Source organism: Pleurodeles waltl, chromosome 4_1, assembly GCF_031143425.1.
Source record: "Pleurodeles waltl isolate 20211129_DDA chromosome 4_1, aPleWal1.hap1.20221129, whole genome shotgun sequence".
Classification (NCBI taxonomy): Eukaryota; Metazoa; Chordata; class Amphibia; order Caudata; family Salamandridae; genus Pleurodeles; species Pleurodeles waltl.
The window spans coordinates 213,503,638-213,523,630 of NC_090442.1; positions in this window are offsets into that span (position 1 = coordinate 213,503,638).

The window sequence follows — 19,993 nt, forward strand, 5'->3', positions numbered from 1 at the left end:
TCATAGAGTGGAGTGGTATAAAGTGGAGTAGAGTGTCAGAGATTGGATTGTCATAGAGTGGAGTAAAGTGAAAGAAATAGAGTGTTGTGGACAGAGTAGAGAGTCACAGAGTGGAGGGAGTAGAGTGGAGTGTCGGAGTAGAGCAGAGTGGAGTAGAGTGTCATAGAGTGGAGTGGCATAGAGTGGAGTAAAGTGGCGTGGAGTAACAGAGGGAGTTGTATTGAGTGGAGTGAATGATGTAGAGTGGAGTAGATTGTCGTAAAGTGAAGTGGCATAAAATAGAGTATAGTGTCAGTGGAGTGGCATAGAGTGGAGTACAGTGAAGGAAGTAGAGTGTTGTGGTGGGAGTAGAATGTCACAAGGGAGTGGAGTAGATTGTCAGAGTTTAAAAGAGTGTCAGAGAGTGGTGTGGTGTAGAGTGGAGTAGAGTGTCAGAGTAGAGTGGAATGGAGTAGAGTGGTGTGGCATAGAGTGGAGTGGTATAGAGTGAAGTGTTGTAGTATGAGTGGAATAGAGGGTCGTGGAGGGAGTAGAGTGAAGGGGCATAGAGTGGAGGGACGTAGAGTGTCAGATTGTCATAGAGTGGAGTTATGTGGAGTAGAATGGAGTAGAGTGTTGTAGAGTGGAGTGGCACAGAGTGTCGCAGAGTGGAATGGCATTGAGTAGAGTGGAGTAAAATGACGTAGAGTGGAGTAGAGGGAGTTGCATAGATTGGAGCAGTGTCAGAGTAGATTATTTTAGAATGCAGTGGCATAGAGTGGAGTAGAGTGCCGTAGAGTGGAGTCCCATAGAATGGAGCATCGTGGAGTGGAGTAGTGTTGTGGTGTGGCTTGGATGTTGTAGAGCAGAGGTTTTCAAACGTTTTTGCTCCAAGCCCCACAGACCAAATTGTTTTGAAGTCGGAGGCCCCCTCAAAAACTTTAAAGCAAGGATTGGGAGAGAGGGCGAGGCACAGCTTAGCTCAGGGGCGGAGCTTGTAAGATAATTTCATAGCTACTTTTTTGGTATCTCATAATCTACAATAAATTTGAGATTTATAAAGGGGAAAGTCATGAAATAAAAACAGAAATTGCCCAAAAAACTGTGTCTCCGATAACTTGGGTGTTGTGAGCCCTTCATACTCCTTGGCCCCAATGCAACTGCACCAAATGTGGTAATGATACCTGCAGCTCTGAGTAGCAGTGTATCTCCTCTGCCTCTTTCACCCCTTCCTTGCGATGCCTGATCATCACTCCAGTCCTAAAACAGAATCACTGTCCCTTTTTCCTTTATTTTGAGTGTTATGTACCATAGGTTCAGCCTAAAGGTGTTGGAACACTTTACATGAGCACCAGTTACATTACACAAGGTCAGATTAAGATTAAGTAATTTGCCCAGAATCACAGAATGTTGAGCTGATGCCGGGACCTGAACCCGGTTTCCCAGTTCCCCTGACACCACCCCCACCCACCACCACACCCCCCAACCACTTGCAGCATAGTTGCCCTCTGCTCAAATGCTACCAATGAAAATGCTCCCCCCCCATAGTTTTTTATTACAAAAATACATTTATAATTGTGAGCCAGTGGGTCTCTCAGACCCATGAACCACAGTGCTGCTGCACCTGCTTCACTAATATAGCTACTGCCTTGTGATGTGGGCTGTTTCCTCTGCCATTTGTTGAAAAAAAAGACTCCTGTGTTGCCCTCTTCCTCCTCTTTATCATCTCTCTGACTCCCAAACTAAGGTATCCCCTATGCTTCAATTTTCCCCTCTGTGGGCCATTGCTCTGAGGCCCAAAGCAACACCAGAACAGCATATATGCAGTAGCTACTATTGCAAGTAAGTAAGGATGGTAAAACAGCCACAATTGAGATTTAGTCGGCCACTGTGTTTTCTGCATTATCATGGATTTGCCACATAATCTATCATCAGATGCATAATCTATAGATTTTAACAAAAACGTGTTCCTAGCTCAAACAGATCAAAAGTTACTAAGCACACAGTGCTGTGATATTGCTCAGTAAAAGGCCCCTTACAAAGGTTGGCCGGTCACCTTTCTATTTATTATTACTGTAGTTTAGTGTTAAACTGGTACTTCTGAGGTGGATCCCATACCCTGACAGTGTTAACAAATGTTAAAAAATTAAATAAAAAACGAAGTTATAATCACAAAATGTGCCGCATTACGTCACATCATTTGGCTTTTTTTGCTGGATAAGTCAGCCCTCCTCTGCCACATAATTCCAGTGGTCTTGGGTGTATTTGGCCCTTCATACTGCTTGACCCTGTGCAGTTGGTTAAGTGCCAGACATAAAGGTTGCTTGGGAGCTATTTAATATAGGCTTTCAGAGATGGAGTCACCTGGAGTGTCAAAGCTTTATTCTTCTGCAGGGGTAATGTAAACGTGTTATCAGTGGAGTTCTCGAGCGTGTCTTTTTAATGGACACTTGTAAAAATGCTTCTAGGTGTAGTCCGATTACTTTCAATAAAATATATAGCTACAAATAACAATTTACATATGCACAGTGTTTTTTTTACCACAGACTGGCACCTCATAGCACCAAAAACATACAAACCTCACTTTTCTCCATTGGGCCAACCAGGATTCAATTCTGTGACTTTTCGGTCACGCAGTCACCTGCACTGATCACATTAGCTAACTGTGGTTTCATAATGTATAAGAGTAAATTTTCCACTGATTAGTTTAACTTGCATTTATTTTTCATTTATGGATCAAATCTGTTTATTGACATTTTAACATGAAGAACAATACAAAGCATAGTGATAATCCTCCAGCCATTTCATTAGTGACATGCCCCGGAAACCCCAGAACATACTTTGAAAGTTATACAACCGTATCCTCACTCCCACTGAGGGGGAACATCACCCCCGCCCACTATGACTCATATTGACTTCAGGACCGGAAGGGCACCACAAACTGGATCTCACCGGGCTAACATCCAAAATAACATAAAAAGGAAAAAACTGTTGTGCTTCCTCGCCTGCATGCTTCACCTCCTTCCTGCCCCAAACCTTCACCGCTCCATTCACACTGTTGTCCCCGCCCTCCTCATAGACCATAGCTCATATCATCCTACTAAACCTCTCGGGTCAGCCCTAGGACTCTTAGGTGTGTTGGGCACGTCAGCTTGGTAAACTCTGTAGATAAGATCTGGAAGAAAGGCCTCCACAACGTACAAATGTCGCCCACTGTTTGGAAGCTAAAGTAAGCTTTTCCATCCCCAGAATGAACCACAACTTCTGGAGCCAAGACCCATACGTCGGCAACCTATCCAAGCCCCATAGGGCAAGAATCATCTGCAGGGCAGCATTGAGAGCCAGTGCCATCTGCCGCCCCTTCAACGAACGAAGGGAAAACGTGAGAAGATTAGGTAGGCCCAGCAATACATATGATGGGAAGCTAGGAATTTCTGTCTGAAACACCTTATCGATGTCATCTAATATGCTCGTCCAATATCGCTGTAGTTTGGGGCAATGCCAAAGGAGATGTACCAGCGTGCCCGTGCTACCGCACCCCCTCCAACAAAGCCCGGACTTAGCGGGGTCCCATGTAATCATCCTTACTGGAGTAAAGTACCAATAGGAAGTTATCTTATATGCTGTCTCTGTCCCCGCAGCGCTATGGGCCGTATGATGAGTTCTATAATAAATATTATCCCACTCCTCCTCAGTGAGCTCCCTCCCCAGCTCCTTCTCCCATCTCTGCTTTCCCTTAGATTTAGGAGGGCTCTCCCCACCCTGCAGAAATCGATAAAGGTCCGATATCACCCGCTTATCATCCTTCTTTTTGAGTATCCACCTCTCAAACGGGGTTAGTTGCCTATCTATCATAGCCCTATTCGCCGGCATAAGTGCCCAATGACGTACTTGATAATACAATAGCCTATCTGCTTCGGTCAATCGGTACGTCTCCCGCATCTGATCAAAAGGGATCACCCCATTCTCATCAAAAAGACTCCCCACCCTCTTACAGCCCCCATCATACCAACGGCGAAAACTCTTTACCTGTAGGCCGGGTGTAAAGTCAGGGTTCTCACCAATTGGTGACATAGGGGATGGAAACGTTGTGAGCCCCTGCCGTCGCGCCACTGCGTCCCATACACGGATGGTCGCTCCCGTGATCGGGGAGGAATAAAGTCCACGTGCCCTGTGTCGACGTCGGAGCCAGGGCTCCTTCCACATATGAGACCCCGCCACCGCCTGATCCATAAAACACCAGTGTTTCTCAGAAAGCGGCCTACTCCACTCCAAAAGAAAGCGCAACTGGGCTGCCTGGAAATACCGCAGAAGACAGGGAACAGCTGGTCCCCCCTCCCCTCTAGAGCGGTATAGAGTGTTCCGCGGGAGCCGCGCCAGACGTCCATCCCAGATGAATTTCAAGATCGCGGACTGTAGGGTCGCTATCGTTCGAGACGGAGGAGTCAGGGGAAGTGCCTGAAAGACATAGAGTATGTGCGGTAGCAAAGTCATTTTCACCGCCGCCACCCTGCCCAGCTAAGAGAGTTTATGCTTCCTCCAGATCCCAAGGTCTTGCAGTACCTCCCGAGTTAGGGTGGTATAATTCAAGCTTGCCGTCTTCACCGCAGAGATCCCCAATTCAATACCCAAATAGGGTACCTGCGATGTCGACCATATAAAGGGATAACGGGCCCTCAAAACCTCCGCATGGTCAGGAGAAATGGATAAGCCAAGGACCTGCGACTTCTGCATATTCACACGGAATCCAGAGGCCTGACCAAACTCCTCCAGGGCCACCATAAGGGCTGGAAGCGAAACCATGGGCTCTGCAAGGGTAAGAATCACATCATCTGCATAGAGACTAATAAGGTGATGTTCGCCCCCAAGTTTGACGCCAGTAACTAGGGGGTTATCACGGAGGCGCTGAGCAAAGGGTTCCATATACAGCGCAAATAGCAGCGGGGAGAGCGGGCATCCCTGTCCTGTTCCACGACCAACCGAAAACGGCAAGGACAGAGTTCCATTAACTCGCACCGCAGCTTTGGGCGAGTGATAAATGCATTGAATCCAGGTCCTGAACCCAGGCCCCAGCCCATAGCGCTCCAACACCTGAAAGAGATAAGGCCAATGGACTCTATCAAACACCTTCTCTGCATCAATAGAAAGGAGGAGCGCCTCCCTGCTCGATCTGCCAGTTTTATCTATTAAGTGCAGAAGGCACTTTATATTATCTCCACACTGCAGGTGAGGTATAAAGCCCGCCTGATCCGAATCTATAAGGCACGGCATGTAGGGATTGAGGCGGTGAGCCAAAATACCAGTAAACAACTTGGCGTCTATATTCAGAAGTGAGACAGGCCTATATGAGGCGCAATCTTCTGGATCCTTCCCAGGCTTGTGAATACCCGTAATGGTAGCCTCCAGCATACTAGGCGCGAGGGCCCCGGACACCCGGACAGAACGTTTCATAAAAGAGCACCGTGAAGCCATCAGGGCCAGAAGACTTCCCGTTCTTTAGACGGGATATCGCCAAAATAACCTCGTCCACCCTTATAGGCTGGTCCAACGAGGACGCTTCATGCTCTCCAAGCGGAGTAATTTTGCTATCCGCGAGAAAGGTAGCAGGATCCGCGTCGCACCTCGCATCCGCGGAATATAGCTCCCTATAGTATTCTGCAAACACCTCTGCCATTTGGTCGTCTGTACGCACTTCCCCTTTAGAGGGGGAGCGTACCATCTTTATGGCAGCAGCGGAGCGCTGCGCCCTCAGCCGGTGCGCAAGGAGCTTCCCGCATCTGTTACTCCCTATGTAGTATTTGTGTTTAAGCCTCGCTAGCACATATTCTGCCCTATCCCAGTCCAGCCTTTTCAGCTGCTGACGCGCCCTCTCTAGCTCCCTTCACACTCTAGGAGCTCCAGTATATTTATGAGAGCGTTCTAAGGCCGCCACTTTTTGCTCAAGCACCGCTCTCTGTTCCTTCCTTGCTTTATTATCTTTAGCCGCAAGCAACATCACTTTCCCTCGCACTACCGCCTTTAGAGCCACCCATAAGTTCTCCATACTGACTCTTCCATCATCATTAAAGCAAAGGTAATCCACTATCACGGGTCTCAGCGTCTCCTCAGCTGCTCTACTCTGAAGTATAGTGTCTCTAAAGTGCCAGCTCGGACTCCCCACACGCCCCATATCAAGACTGGCCTCCAGAGTGATAGGTGCATGATCTGTTAAGGCCCAGGGCTTGATTGAGGTCTCTCTAATCCAAGAGATGAACGCCGCAGAGGCCAGAAAAAAATCAGTACGTGTGTACGTCTTTGAGGCCACAGAGTAGAAGGAATAGTCCCTAAGCGCTGGGTGCTCCCTCCTCCAAACATCCTCCAGACCACAATCAACCAGCCACTGCCTCCCGCTGCAGTCAGCGCACCAGTCTGCCCATAACGATGCTGTAAGGAAATGCCTCCTTGGCATGGTTACCCCCTGACTTTTTGCCTTTGCTGATGCCAAGTTATGATTTGAAAGTGTGCTGAGGCCTGCTAACCAGGCCCCAGTACCAGTGTTCTTTCCCTAAACTGTACCTTTGTCTCCACAATTGGCACAACCCTGGCATCCAGATAAGTCCCTTGTAACTGGTACCCCTGGTACCAAGGGCCCTGATGCCAGGGAAGGTCTCTAAGGGCTGCAGCATGTCTTATGCCACCCTGGGGACCCCTCACTCAGCACATGCACACTGCTTGCCAACTTGTGTGCTGGTGAGGAGAATATTACTAAGTCAACATGGCACTCCCCTCAGGGTGCCATGCCAACCTCACACTGCCTATGGCATAGATAAGTCACCCCTCTAGCAGGCCTTACAGCCCTAAGGCAGGGTGCACTATACCACAGGTGAGGGCATAGGTGCATGAGCACTATGCCCCTACAGTGTCTAAGCAAAACCTTAGACATTGTAAGTGCAGGGTAGCCATAAGAGTATATGGTCTGGGAGTCTGTCATACACGAACTCCACAGCACCATAATGGCTACACTGAAAACTGGGAAGTTTGGTATCAAGCTTCTCAGCACAATAAATGCACACTGATGCCAGTGTACATTTTATTGTGAAATACACCCAGAGGGCATCTTAGAGATGCCCCCTGAAAACATACCCAACTTCCAGTGTGGGCTGACTAGTTTTTGCCAGCCTGCCACACACCAGACATGTTGCTGGCTTCATGGGGAGAGTGCCTTTGTCACCCCCTTTGTTACAGCGCCACAGGGCATCCCAGCTAGTGGAGATGCCCGCCCCTCAGGCCACTGCCCCCACTTTTGGCGGCAAGGCTGGAGGAGATAATGAGAAAAACAAGGAGGAGTCACTGGCCAGTCAGGACAACCCCTAAGGTGTCCTGAGCTGAGGTGACTCTGACTTTTAGGAATCCTCCCCCAATAGGATTAGGGATGTGACTTTGCAACAAAGAAGCAACTTTTAAAGACCACACGTTTCCCGCCGGAAGCGTGAGAATTTCCACTCTGCACCCGACGCCCCCGGCTCGACCTGCGGAAAACTAACTCTACAGGGAGGACTCCCCGGCGACTGCGAGCCCGTGAGTAGCCAGAGTTGACCCCCCTGAATCCCCACAGCGACGCCTGCAGAGGAAATCCAGAGGCTCCCCCTGACCGCGACTGCCTGCTTCAAGGAACCCGACGCCTGGAAACCACACTGCACCCACATCCCCCAGGACTTGAAGGAACTGAGCTCCAGTGCAGGAGCGACCACCAGGCGACCTTCTGCCTAGCCCAGGTGGTGGCTACCCCTGCATCATTGAAGAGACCCCCGGGTCTCCCCATTGAATCCTATTGAAAACCTGACACCTGTTTGCACTCTGCACCCGGCCGCCCCAGGACCGCTGAGGGTGTACCTTCTGTGCCTGCTTGTGTCCCCCCCGGTGCCCTACAAAACCCCCATGGTCTGCCCTCCGAAGTCGCGGGTACTTACCTGCTGGCAGACTAGAACAGGGGCACCTCTATTTCCATTGAAGCCTATGTGTTTTGGGCACCACTTTGACCTCTGCACCTGACCGGCCCTGAGCTGCTGGTGGGGTAACTTTGGGGTTGCCTTGAACCCCCAACGGTGGGCTACCTTGGACCCAACTTTGAACCCTGTAAGTGCTTTACTTACCTGCGAACCTAACAAATACTTACCTCCCCCAGGAATTGTTGATTTTTGCAGTGTCCATTTTTAAAATAGCTTATTGCCATTTTTGCCAAAACTGTACATGCTATTGTGATGATTCAAAGTTCCTAAGATACCTGAGTGAAATACCTTTCATTTAAATTATTGTTTGTAAATCTTGAACATGTGGTTTCTTAAAATAAACTAAGAAAAGATATCTTTCTATATAAAAAACCTATTGGCCTGGAATTGTCTTTGAGTGTGTGTTCCTCATTTATTGCCTGTGTGTATACAACAAATGCTTAACACTATCCTCTGATAAGCCTACTGCTCGACCACACTACCACAAAATAGAGCATTAGAATTATCTCTTTTTGCCACTATCTTACCTCTAAGGGGAACCCTTGGACTCTGTGCACACTATTTCTTACTTTGAAATAGTATATACAGAGCCAACTTCCTACAGATGCCCAGACCTGTCCAGCTCATTGTCCATTACCAGGTTAAAGTCTCCCCCTGCTAAAATAGCTCTGTCAGGGGTATTGAGCACCGGGGAAATGGCCTGCCTCATATAGGTGTCCTGTTGTACGTTAGGTGCATATATTGTAGCAATAGTGAAGAGGAAAGCCCCCACCCGCACCCTGAGCACCAGGAACCTACCCTGTACCTCATGAAGCTTGGCCATCACCTCTCCAGGGAAGGAATTCAACAAAAGTATTGCCACCCCAGCATGTTTCGTAGGGGCTGAGGACCAGAATTGCCTAGAAAACCACTTTGAACGCATTCTATACGTATCCTTGGCCACCAGGTGCGTTTCCTGCAGGAGACAGACATGACTCCCGGACTGCTCAAGACCAGACAAGATCGCCAATCTCTTTGCTGGGCTATTAAGTCCCCGAACATTCAAGCTTAGACACTTAAAGGACATATGTGACTAGACCAGTTACGCTCTACAGCAGGCACAACTACCAAGGGGCACGGACCAGAACCATCACTGGAGCGGTCCCTCACATAGGGATAGCAAGCAAAATCAATAGCTATATGAATTCAAGAGGAAGCACTCCTAAACACAACCATAACACACAACAGGTGCTTAGAACACATAAGTCCTCTGACACACAGCTTTAGAGAGGTAAAGTCTTGTCGGGACAGTAGATCCATCAGGATTCATCACATGGGATCCAGCGGCTCCACCACCCAGGCCTCTCTAATATGGTCATAAGACCCGAGCGAAAACTCACACAACCCCAAATCACAGCGGCAGCACCCAGTTGCCCATCGTCTAGGCGTTAGTCCCCGCAGCCAAGCTACTCAGTACTGATTGTCTTTCCAGCGCCTGCTCCATTGTGGTAGGTCGCCGTTGCTTTCTCTTCCTCTCCTACCGCCGCCACCGAGGGCGACCCCCGCCATCCTCCTCCACAGATGCCCCGGGCTCTTGTTCATTCTCCTCCAGCTGCAGGATCCTTCTCGCCTCCAACACCGATTTCACCTGATGCCACTGGTCCTCCCATCGGAACATAAGGCGGAAGGGGTGACCCCAGGAATAGGACGTAGAGTGGGCCCGTAAATGTTCTGTAATAGGTTTAAAGTCTCTCCGCCTTTGCAATGTCCGCAGCGAGAGGTCTTGAACCGCTGTAATTTATGCTCACGGAACTGTACCTGTGACAAGTTTCGGGTTCTCTGTAGAATGTTTTCTTTAAGTCCATAGTTGTGGACACATGCCAAAATATCAGGCGGACGGCCCCCAGGCTCCCCGGGGCGGCCCACACGATGAACGCGGTCCAGCGTAATCTCCCTTAAGTCATCAGCACCCAAGATAGAGCGGAAACAACGCCGTGACGAACTCCCCTATGTCCTCCTTCTCCGCTCCCATCGGGCCCGCCTGATGCGTATATTATGCCGTCATGACCGATTCTCCAAGTCCTCCACTATCATCTGAAGAAGGTCCTGCTGCTTGCGAAGAAGTATTATCTCCTGTTGCATGTGTTCATCCTCCTCCCCTCTAGAGATCTCACCATCCTCCACATTCGCCACTCGATCCCCAAGGGAAGTGACCTCTGTACGCAGTTCCTTCATCTCCTGGGAAATGCCCCTCCGGAGATCTTGCAGATCGCTCCTAAGTAAATCAAACAGGGAGGAGAGAAAGCCTTTAGTGACTGGGGCCTCCCCATCGTCGTCCACCTCTCCTCGATCATCACAGCCCCTCGTCGCCGCAGACCCCTGAACGGGTCCGCTCTTCGCCAGCTGGCATCTGGTCATCATGTCCCTCACTGACTGATCCCACTTGGATTTAGAGGACATCATGATACTGCCACTCCTATACCAGCCTCCGGCCTCAGACCTCAACCGCCTGGTCGTGGGCCTGTTCAGGCACCCGGCACGTCTCTTGAACCAGGGATCTCCTCAGACTATTCGCTTCCAACCAGGTCAGTAAAGCAAAGCTCCTTGTTCCACACTCCACGCAAGGCCGCGGTCTAATGCTGCAGCCACCCTGTCCGGAAACCGGCTCAGCCCGGTCACTTCCTCCTCCTCCGTCCCCGAGGAGTTCACCGTGGGCCGATCGCGCCGCCGACCGGGGGCCCCACTCCAAACCAAGCAGGGCCCCTCTACTGGGAGCCCAGGGGCAGGTCGTTCACTCTTCTCTGCCGCCCCTACCTCAAATCAGGGCTCCACCACCAGCCCCAAGTCCAGCAATAGCCACCCGGGGTCCGTAGGCAAAACCCGCTAGGGGCGTCCCGATTCTTGGCCCCCATGCCTCAGCGCTGCTCCACTCTCTTACCCGGTCAGCCAGGTCACTCCCGGCACCTCCAATGGCCCCGCCGGGCCTCCCCGGGCTCTCGCGTCTGCTGGGCCTCACCGCGAGGCTGTCATCACCGCGTTCCTCGCCGCGCACAGCGCGCGCGAGCCTGGGCCAAAAGGCCCAATGCCGCCGGCTCTGCTCGTCCGCAGTCAATCTCCGGACCCCCTCTTCGACACGCCCGTCGTCTCCACTCACCCCCCAGTGAGCAGGGGCACCCAGGAGACAGCGCACAGGGGTCACAGTGCTTTTAATGAGGCCCGGGTGGCGGAGCTCGCGGAAACGCGTCCGCTCACGCCGCCATCTTGGCCACGCCCCCTTATTTTTCATTTAAAGTGTGTTAGGTTTGTTTAGTTACCAGATGGTGAAAAAAATAACAAAGTAGTTACTGAATATTTTGTTCTTTTTTAGCCACATCTTCGAATCTACTATCTAACTCACTGGCTGTGCTCCCAGAGCATTCAGGATTCACATTTCACAGTTTCACACTTTTTCTGCACTTCACTTACAAATAAAAATAGCCTGAAAATGCACCAAACAAACAAGGTTGCACTTCCAGGCCGTCTTAATTTACAAGTCCTTATGATGCTTTTGTGCCTCCTTGGGAATTAAGTCACGGACCGGCAGGTGGGGCGCCCCACAGTTTGAAGACCTCTGTTGTAGAGTGCTGTGGAGTGGCATAGAGAGTTGTAGAATGGAGTGGCATAGAGTGGCGTACCCTGGAGTGGCCTAAATTAGAGTAGAGTGGAGTAGAGGGTCGTAGAGTAGAGTGCAGCATGTAAAATGGAGTGGCGTATAGAGAGATTGCATAAAGTGAAGTAGCGTGTCAAAGAGTGCCACAGAGTGTAGTAGAGTGTCGAAGAGCAGAGGGGTGTAGAGTGTAGTAGTGTGAAGTAAAGTATTATAGAGTGGAGTGCCGTAGAGTGGAGTGGCATAGAGTGGAGGGGCATAGAGTGGTGAACTGTGGAGTAAAGTGTTACAGAGTGGAGTAGAGAGGAGTGGCATTGAGTGGAGTAGAGTAGTCTCATAGTGTAGAGTGCCATAGTATGAAGTAATGTGTTCTAGAGTGGTGTGTCATAGAAGTGAAGTAGAGTGCTGTATCATAGAGTGTCATGGTGTAGAGTGGAGTGGCATATAGTGGAGTGGCTTGTTGTAGAGTATAGTTGAGTGGTGTGCTGTAGAGTGGAGTAGAATGTCAGAGTAGAGTGGTGTGGCATGTCGTAGAGTGGAGTAGAGTGCCATAGAGTGGTGTATCATAGTGTCTTAAAGTAGAGTGATGTAGAGTGCTCGGGAGTGGAGTGGTGTGTCGCAGAGTGGAGTGGCATGTTGTAGAGTGGAGTGGCGTAGACTGGGATGGGGTGGTGTAGAGTTGAAGGGAGTAGAGGGGAATGGAGGGGTATAGAGTGTAGTGGTGTAGAGTGGAGTAGTGTTGAGTATGCATCGTGTGGTAGCGCACTGCCATTACAGTCAACACATTTTCAATTGAAATGACTATTACATTTCCACAGACATGCAGTATTACTGATAAAACTATAGAGTTCACAAACGATAATGTGTGGAAATGGCATCACCCAGTGTATTGATTTGTTTTTATCTTATTAAAGTATTTGTTTCCACCACACTTCACAATTACAAAAACACATGCTTAATTTGTGCTTTCCTAATTCCAATGTATTCTAAAATATCTGCACAGTTCATTTACAGACATTTAAATGTTGGGCTAGAAAAAAGCCTTTACTTTCACAACCCCAGTAGCCAGCAAGTTTGTCACATAAATCCTCTCACTTTGATGTCAGAGAAGGAAAAATAAAACAACAATGTCCCTTGGTAGACAGAGTCTGACATTTGACCTCTGTCTTTGCACAGCAAATGTGACAAGAACACAATTTAAAGGCCTGTTTCAGGAAATAGAGCACTCGTAGAAGAACACAAAGAGTGGTGATAAACAGGTAGTGAACAGGCTGTGCTGCATGGGAAGAGCTAACTCAAGCTGGACAGTCTAAAACAAATAAAGCCAGCAAATAGAAAGCAAGCAACTATGAGTTACGAAGCCAATGGTAAGCAATGGGAATATTGCATTTCTGGGAAACTTTTAGAATGTCCCTAAGAAGTCTTTGCAAACCAGACCGCTGTGCTGGCTGATAGGCTTTATTCTAAAAATAAAATAACTGGTGCAAGCACATGCTGGCAATTACACAGACATGGGCACATAAATACAAATCCCAGCATTAAAGGCTGTGTTTTTTAAAGTCCCATACTGGCTTCTTGTGCTCCTCAGTTTCTATCCTCACAGATAGTGCTTGGCTTCTTTCATGTCATTGTGGCTTTTAGGGCCTTATTACAAGTCTGTGGTGGTGGTTGGATTGCCACTCTCCAGGTGGTCCAACTGCCACATTATGACCCTGGTGGTTGGATTGCCAGGGGACCAGCACCCCCACCAGGAACATGGTCCCAGATGGGCCGATGGCAGTCACACTCGTTGTCAGCCGTGGGGGCGCTGAGCTCAGCACCACCGTGCTGATCATGACTCCTGTTTCCGTCAGCCTTTCCATGGCTGGAACCCCACCATGGAAAAGCTGATGGAAACACAGTGCTGAGGCCACAGAGGGTCACTTGCACTGCCCATGCCCAGGGAATGGGCAGTGAAGGGCCCCACCTGCCAGCACCCTTGGAATGTGCACTGTCTGTGCCAGGCTGATTGGCAGGAACATCGTAATACAATGTTCCCACCGGTCAGCCCAGTGGGAACATCGTAATACGGTGAGGCAGCTGGGTTGACGGCCACCTCATACCCACGAGATTGGCGGCCAGCTATTCCTACCACCAAACTCATGATGGGCCCTTAGTCTTGAGCCACATTACAAAGGAATGGCAGAGCCTGATTAACATTTAGGCCTCAATTATGAGTGGGCCAAAATAATCCCTCTTATTCCTCTTTCACAATCAATCAATCAATCAATCAATCAATATTTGTAAAGCGCAGCTACTCACCCGTGAGGGTCTCACTGTCCTGGAAATTCCGAGGGTGGTGAAATAACATGAAATTATTGCAAGGGCGAAGCAGAAAGAAAAGTATGGATTCCACTGGTCACACATAAGCATCCAAGAGATGGTGGAGAGATGGAGCACGACAAAGGAGATCACAAATGTGATGGGAGTTACTGAGACGCTTAGAGACTTGATGTGAAATGCCTGTACTTCCAAAAAGTTTGTTGAAAATCAGTTCATCTTTTACAGGTGTTAGTTGTAATAAGTCTCCAAAGACAATCACATGTTTGCCTCCAAACAGCAAATCATAAGACGTTTTGAGTACCTCCTGCAAACAAAGATGAACAAACACCAACAATAAGATAGAAACCATACTTACATCTATAATCAAAACTTTTATTTTTTAAGGACTCTACCAAGCTCTTGACATGTATCAGTATTTAAGTTTAAGTATTCCAGTCTGCTATCAGGCCCTACAGGTAGTAAGAATATATGCTGTTAAGCAGATAGGAGCAGTAACTACACAAGATACATTAGAGCTAGTAACCTTATGCATGTAAGAAGTAAATATTTTAATAACAAAGCTTTTCCCTGTGCCTACTTGTTCACTTACATATTGTAATGTAGGTTCATAAGTAGTACACTCACATACTCCATTTTTATGTCGAAGTTCGTGATCTACTGATTCTTTAATGTATTTCTAAACGTTTTGTTTGCTATTTAATCAGGACACTAAGGCCCAGATTTACTAAATTATCATGCAGAGCACTGCAGCAGCCAAAAACGCTGCACTGCACTGCGTGAGCAGGAGAGTGTCATATTTACAGAATCTCTAGTGCAGCGCAGAAATTTGCTACTGTGTGCCACATGCACACCTTTGCACCATAGCACAAGGGTGTCTGCGTCAGTCTAGCATAGGTTCTGTACTAGAAAGATAGCCTTCCAGTACAAAATACCTTGCTTAAATTAGCTTTAAAAATGTTCCCACTTAGTATGTGTCCTGGATGGTGCAGCACATGTGTAAAGTTGGGAAAGAAAGGGGAAATAAAACTATTTCTCAGTGATAGCGCCTAGTTGGAACGGATGCTATTTTTAGACCGAAAACTCTTTTAGTTTGTTAGTAAATAGGGTTTTGCATTAAAAACCTTGCGTGGTTGCATGGGAATGCCCATGTACCACCCATGGAATGCACTCTTGGAGTTAAGTAATGCAAAGCAGTGCTTTGCACTGCTTTGCATTACTTTCAAGCTCTACTTTCAAGTGGTTGCCCAGCGCAGAACATGTTTGTGCTGTAAACTAAATAGGTTAAAAAAAAAGATTTAGCTTTGATTTGCGCCACTTTTGGCATGCAAACACAGCGCAGAATCTTAGTAAATATACTCCTAAGTTATCTAAATTATGTACGTCCTTTTTCACTAGGTTGTTTGCGTTTAGAACTTCGCCTGTGGTAACCAAAGCTTCATTGTCAATAATTGGCAGTCCAAATGGGTCAGCAGTAATGGGGTCTTTGGTTGGCAGTCAGGTTACCCCCTGTCCAAGCAGGGACCCTCATTCGAGTCAGGGTAAAAGAGAATCACCCTCAGCTAACCCCTGCTCACCCCCTTGGTAGCTTGGCACGAGCAGCAAGCTAAACTTCAGAGTGCTAGGTGTAAAGTATTTGTACCAACACACACACGAACTTAATGAAAACACTACAAAATGACACAACACAGGTTTAGAAAAATAAAAAATAAAATATTTATCTAGACAACGAAAGACCAAAATGAAAAAAATCCACAATACACAAGTCAAGTTGTCAATTAAAAACCAAAAAGAGTCTTCATGTTATTTTAAACACATCGCTAACACTGTTAGCGTGGAAATGTACCTGGGTGCATCAAAAATAACCCCGCACTGGCGAGTGTGCATCAAAAAGGGCTTGCGATGCGTCGATATCACTCACAAGCAAGACCGTGCATCATTTCTCCTTCAGTTGAGTCAGTGTGTGTCGTTTCTTCTCTCCGCCATAGAGTGATGCTTTGATTTGAACCGCACTCTCAGGTACGGGCAGGCCTTGTGCTGTTCTTACACGCCCAGCGATGTCTGCGTCCGAAATCCTGCCGCACGATGATCCGATGATCCGAAAACCATGCGGCATGGTTGAGATCTCACCAGCCTCTGGGCAGCGATGCTGCGTGTCGTTTCTCCAGCCGTGTGCGTCGATCTTTCAGTTGCGATGCAGGCGAGCGTAGATTTTCAGCCGCGAAACTGCCAGCGGTTTGATTTTTCAGCCGCGGATCGGAGTTGCGTCGATCTTTTCACTGCACGACAGTCGGTGCGTGGATTTCTCACTCTTGTTCTGCCCGCTTCTCATTTCAGGGTCCCAGGAACTGGATGGGCACCACTTGGCAGAGTAGGAGTCTCAGCAGAGGCTCCAGGTGCTGGCAGAGAGAAGTCTTTGCCGTCCCTGAGTCTTCAAACAACAGGAGGCAAGCTCTAATTCAAGCCCTTGGAGAGTTCGTCACAAGAAGGAAGGCACACAAAGTCAAGTCTTTGTCCTCCAGCACAGGCAGAAGCAGCAACTGCAGGATAGCTCCACAAAGCACAGTCACAGGCAGGGCAGCTCTTCTTCCTCAGCTCTTCAGCTCTTCTCCAGGCAGAGGTTCCTCTTGGTTTCCAGAAGTGTTCCAAAGTCTGTGGTTTTGGGTGCCCTTCTTATACCCATTTTGCCCTTTGAAGTAGGCTTACTTCAAAGGAAAGTCTCTCTTGTTTGTGAAATCCTGCCTTGCCCAGGCCCCAGACACACAGCAAGGGGTTGGAGACTGCATTTTATGAGGGCATGCACAGCCCTTTCAGGTGTGAGTGACCACTCCTCCCCTCCCTCCTTGCACAGATGGCTCATTAGGAAAGGCAGACTACACCCCAGCTCCCTTTGTGTCACTGTCTAGTGAGAGATGCGCTCAGCCCAACTGTCAAACTAACCCAGACAGGGAATCCACAAACAGGCAGAGTCACAGAAATGGTTTAAGCAAGAAAAAACTCACTTTCTAAAAGTGGCATTTTCAAACACACAATCTTAAAATCAACTTTACTAAAAGATGTATTTTTAAATTGTGAGCTCAGAGAGCCCAAAGTCCACATGTCTATCCAGTCCCAAAGTGAATCTACACTTAAATCATAGTTAAAGGTAGCCCCCATGTTAACCTATGAGAGGGACAGGCCTTGCAACAGTGAAAAACGAATTTAGCAGTGTTTCACTGTCAGGACATTTAAAACACATTACTATCTGTCCTACCTTAACCATACACTGCACCCTGCCCTTGGGGCTACCTAGGGCACTACCTTAGGGGTGTCTTACATGTAAGAAAAGGGAAGGTTTAGGCCTGGCAAGTGGGTACACTTGCCAAGTCAAATTTACAGTTTAAAACTGCACACACAGACACTACAGTGGTAGGTCTGAGCCATGTTTACAGCGCTACTAATGTGGGTGGCACAGCCAGTGCTGCAGGCCCACTAGTAGCATTTGATTTACAGGCCCTGGGCACCTCTAGTGCACTGTACTAGGGACTTACTATTAAATCAAATATGCCAATCATGGATGAACCAATTACATACACATTTTGTACAGAAGCACTCGCACTTTAGCACTGGTTGGCAGTGGTTAAGTGCCTAGAGTAACAAAAACAGACTCCAGCACACATCAACAACCTAGGAAACAGAGGCAAAAAGTTAAGGGAGTCCACCCAAGGATGAAAAATCTAACACTATTTAATTAGGACACTAAGGCCTAGATTTACTAAATTATCATGCAGAGCACTGCAGGAGCCAAAAACGCTGCGCTGCACTGTGTGAGCAGGAAAGTGTCATATTTACAGAAATATTGCACTCTCCTCCCCTCTCTCTAGCGCCAGCGTCGAAATTTGCTGATGTGTGCCACATGCACGCCTTTGCACCATAGCACAAGGGTGTCTGCGTCAGTCTAGCATAGGTTTTGTACTAGAAAGATAGCCTTCCAGTACAAAATACCTTGCTTAAATTAACTTTAAAAAATGCCCCACTTTGTATGTGTCCTGGACAGTGTAGCACACGTGTAAAGTTGGAAAAGAAAGGAGAAATAAAACCATTTCTCAGTGATAGCGCCTAGTTGGAACGGACACTATTTTTTGACCCAAAACCCCTTTTCTTTTTTTAGTAAATAGGGTTTTGCATTAAAAACCTTGCGTGGTTGCATGCGAATGCCCATGCACCACCCATGGAATGCACTCTTGGAGTTAAGTAATTCAAATCAGTGCTTTGCGCTGCTTTGCATTACTTTCAAACTCTACTTTCAAGTGGTTGTCCAGCGCAGAACATGTTTGTGCTGTAAACTAAATAGTTTAAAAATAGATTTTGATATGCCCCACTTTTGGGATGCAAACACGGCGCAAAATCTTAGTAAATATACACCTAAGTTATCTAAATTATGCACGTCCTTTTTCACTAGGTTGTTTGCGTTTAGAACTTCACCCGTGGTAACCAAAGCTTCAGTGTCAATAATTGGCTGTCCAAATGGGTCAGCAGTCCTGGAAGTAGAAGTATGATTAGTAGATGTAGTATTGTATTTAATTTCCGCATTAATATTCTTTTCTTCATCTATGTCTCGATGGAGTATTTGTAAATGTGTCTGAAATTCAGACAATGCAATGTAATTTTTATAAATATTAAGGGGGTCATTACAACATTGGCGATAAAAGCCACTTACCGCCGTGCAGAAGACCGCCAACACACCGCCGCGGCCGCGGAATTCTGCCAAGGTCATTATGACCCAAAGCCCGGAATCCGCCAAAATCTAGACACCCACACAAGTCCGCCACACCAAAGGTCAGTGATAAACTGGCGATAACAAAACCTCCACCGTCAGGAATACGCCCACACTATCACGACCCATGAATCCACGCAGCGGTCTTTCAACCGCGGTATTCCATTGGCGGTACACACCGCTGCGCTCAAAATACACACACATTTACAAAACACAACCACATTGGACAAATCGAAATACGCATACCTGATACACATACACATACCAAAACAATATAAAACACACACCCACATCACCCACAAACCCCTATGACCACAATTGCGACTGAAGGCCAGAGAGAGATACCACCATCTACAAACTAGCATCCACAGGCACTCAACACCATCACTCACATAACATCCAGGCACCTCACACAACACACCTCTAAATATCACCCCACACCTCACAACACACACCACACAACACATCACCCACACCACCCCATGGCACCGCAAAGACACCCCAGGTTCTCTGAGGAGGAGCTCAGGGTCATGGTGGAGGAAATCATCCGGGTAGAGCCACAGCTATTCGGATCACAGGTGCAGCACACCTCCATAGCTAGGAAGATGAGCTATGGCAAAGAATCGTGGACAGGGTCAACGCAGTGGGACAGCACCCAAGAACTAGGGATGACATCAGGAAGAGGTGAAACGACCTACGGGGGAAGGTGCGTTCCGTGGTCTCAAGACACCACTTTGCGATTCAGAGGACTGGCAGCGGATCCCCACCTCCTCCCCCACAACTAACAACATGGGAGGAGCAAGTCTTGGCTATACTGCATCCTGAGGGCCTCGCAGGAGTAGCTGGAGGAATGGACTCTGGTAAGTCAAATCTTTACTACTTCATCCCCCACCCAACCTGCATGCCATCACATACCCCCACCCTCGCCTTCACCCCCATCACTCCAACTCCTCACACATGTCCGAATATCACAAAACACACATCCCAAACCCAAGCCCTGCATGCAACACCAAAGCATGGACACCCATCACCAAAGCATGGCCACTGCACATACCCATACACACCCCTAACCCATCATCACACCAGGTCCTACACAGGAATGCAAGCACTGGGGTACACGGTCACCCACCCATTGTACACCATGGCACACACAGATGCAATAATCATGTTTTTACACCCCTGCAGGGCTCCTACCCAACGTCACCGGACAGGAGGGTCCAGATATGTCCACTCCACCCACAGAAGAGGCCCACAGTGATGACAGCAGCTCTGCCCAACTGGATCTAGATGACCAGCCCGGCCCATCTGGGACCTCGGGACAGTTGG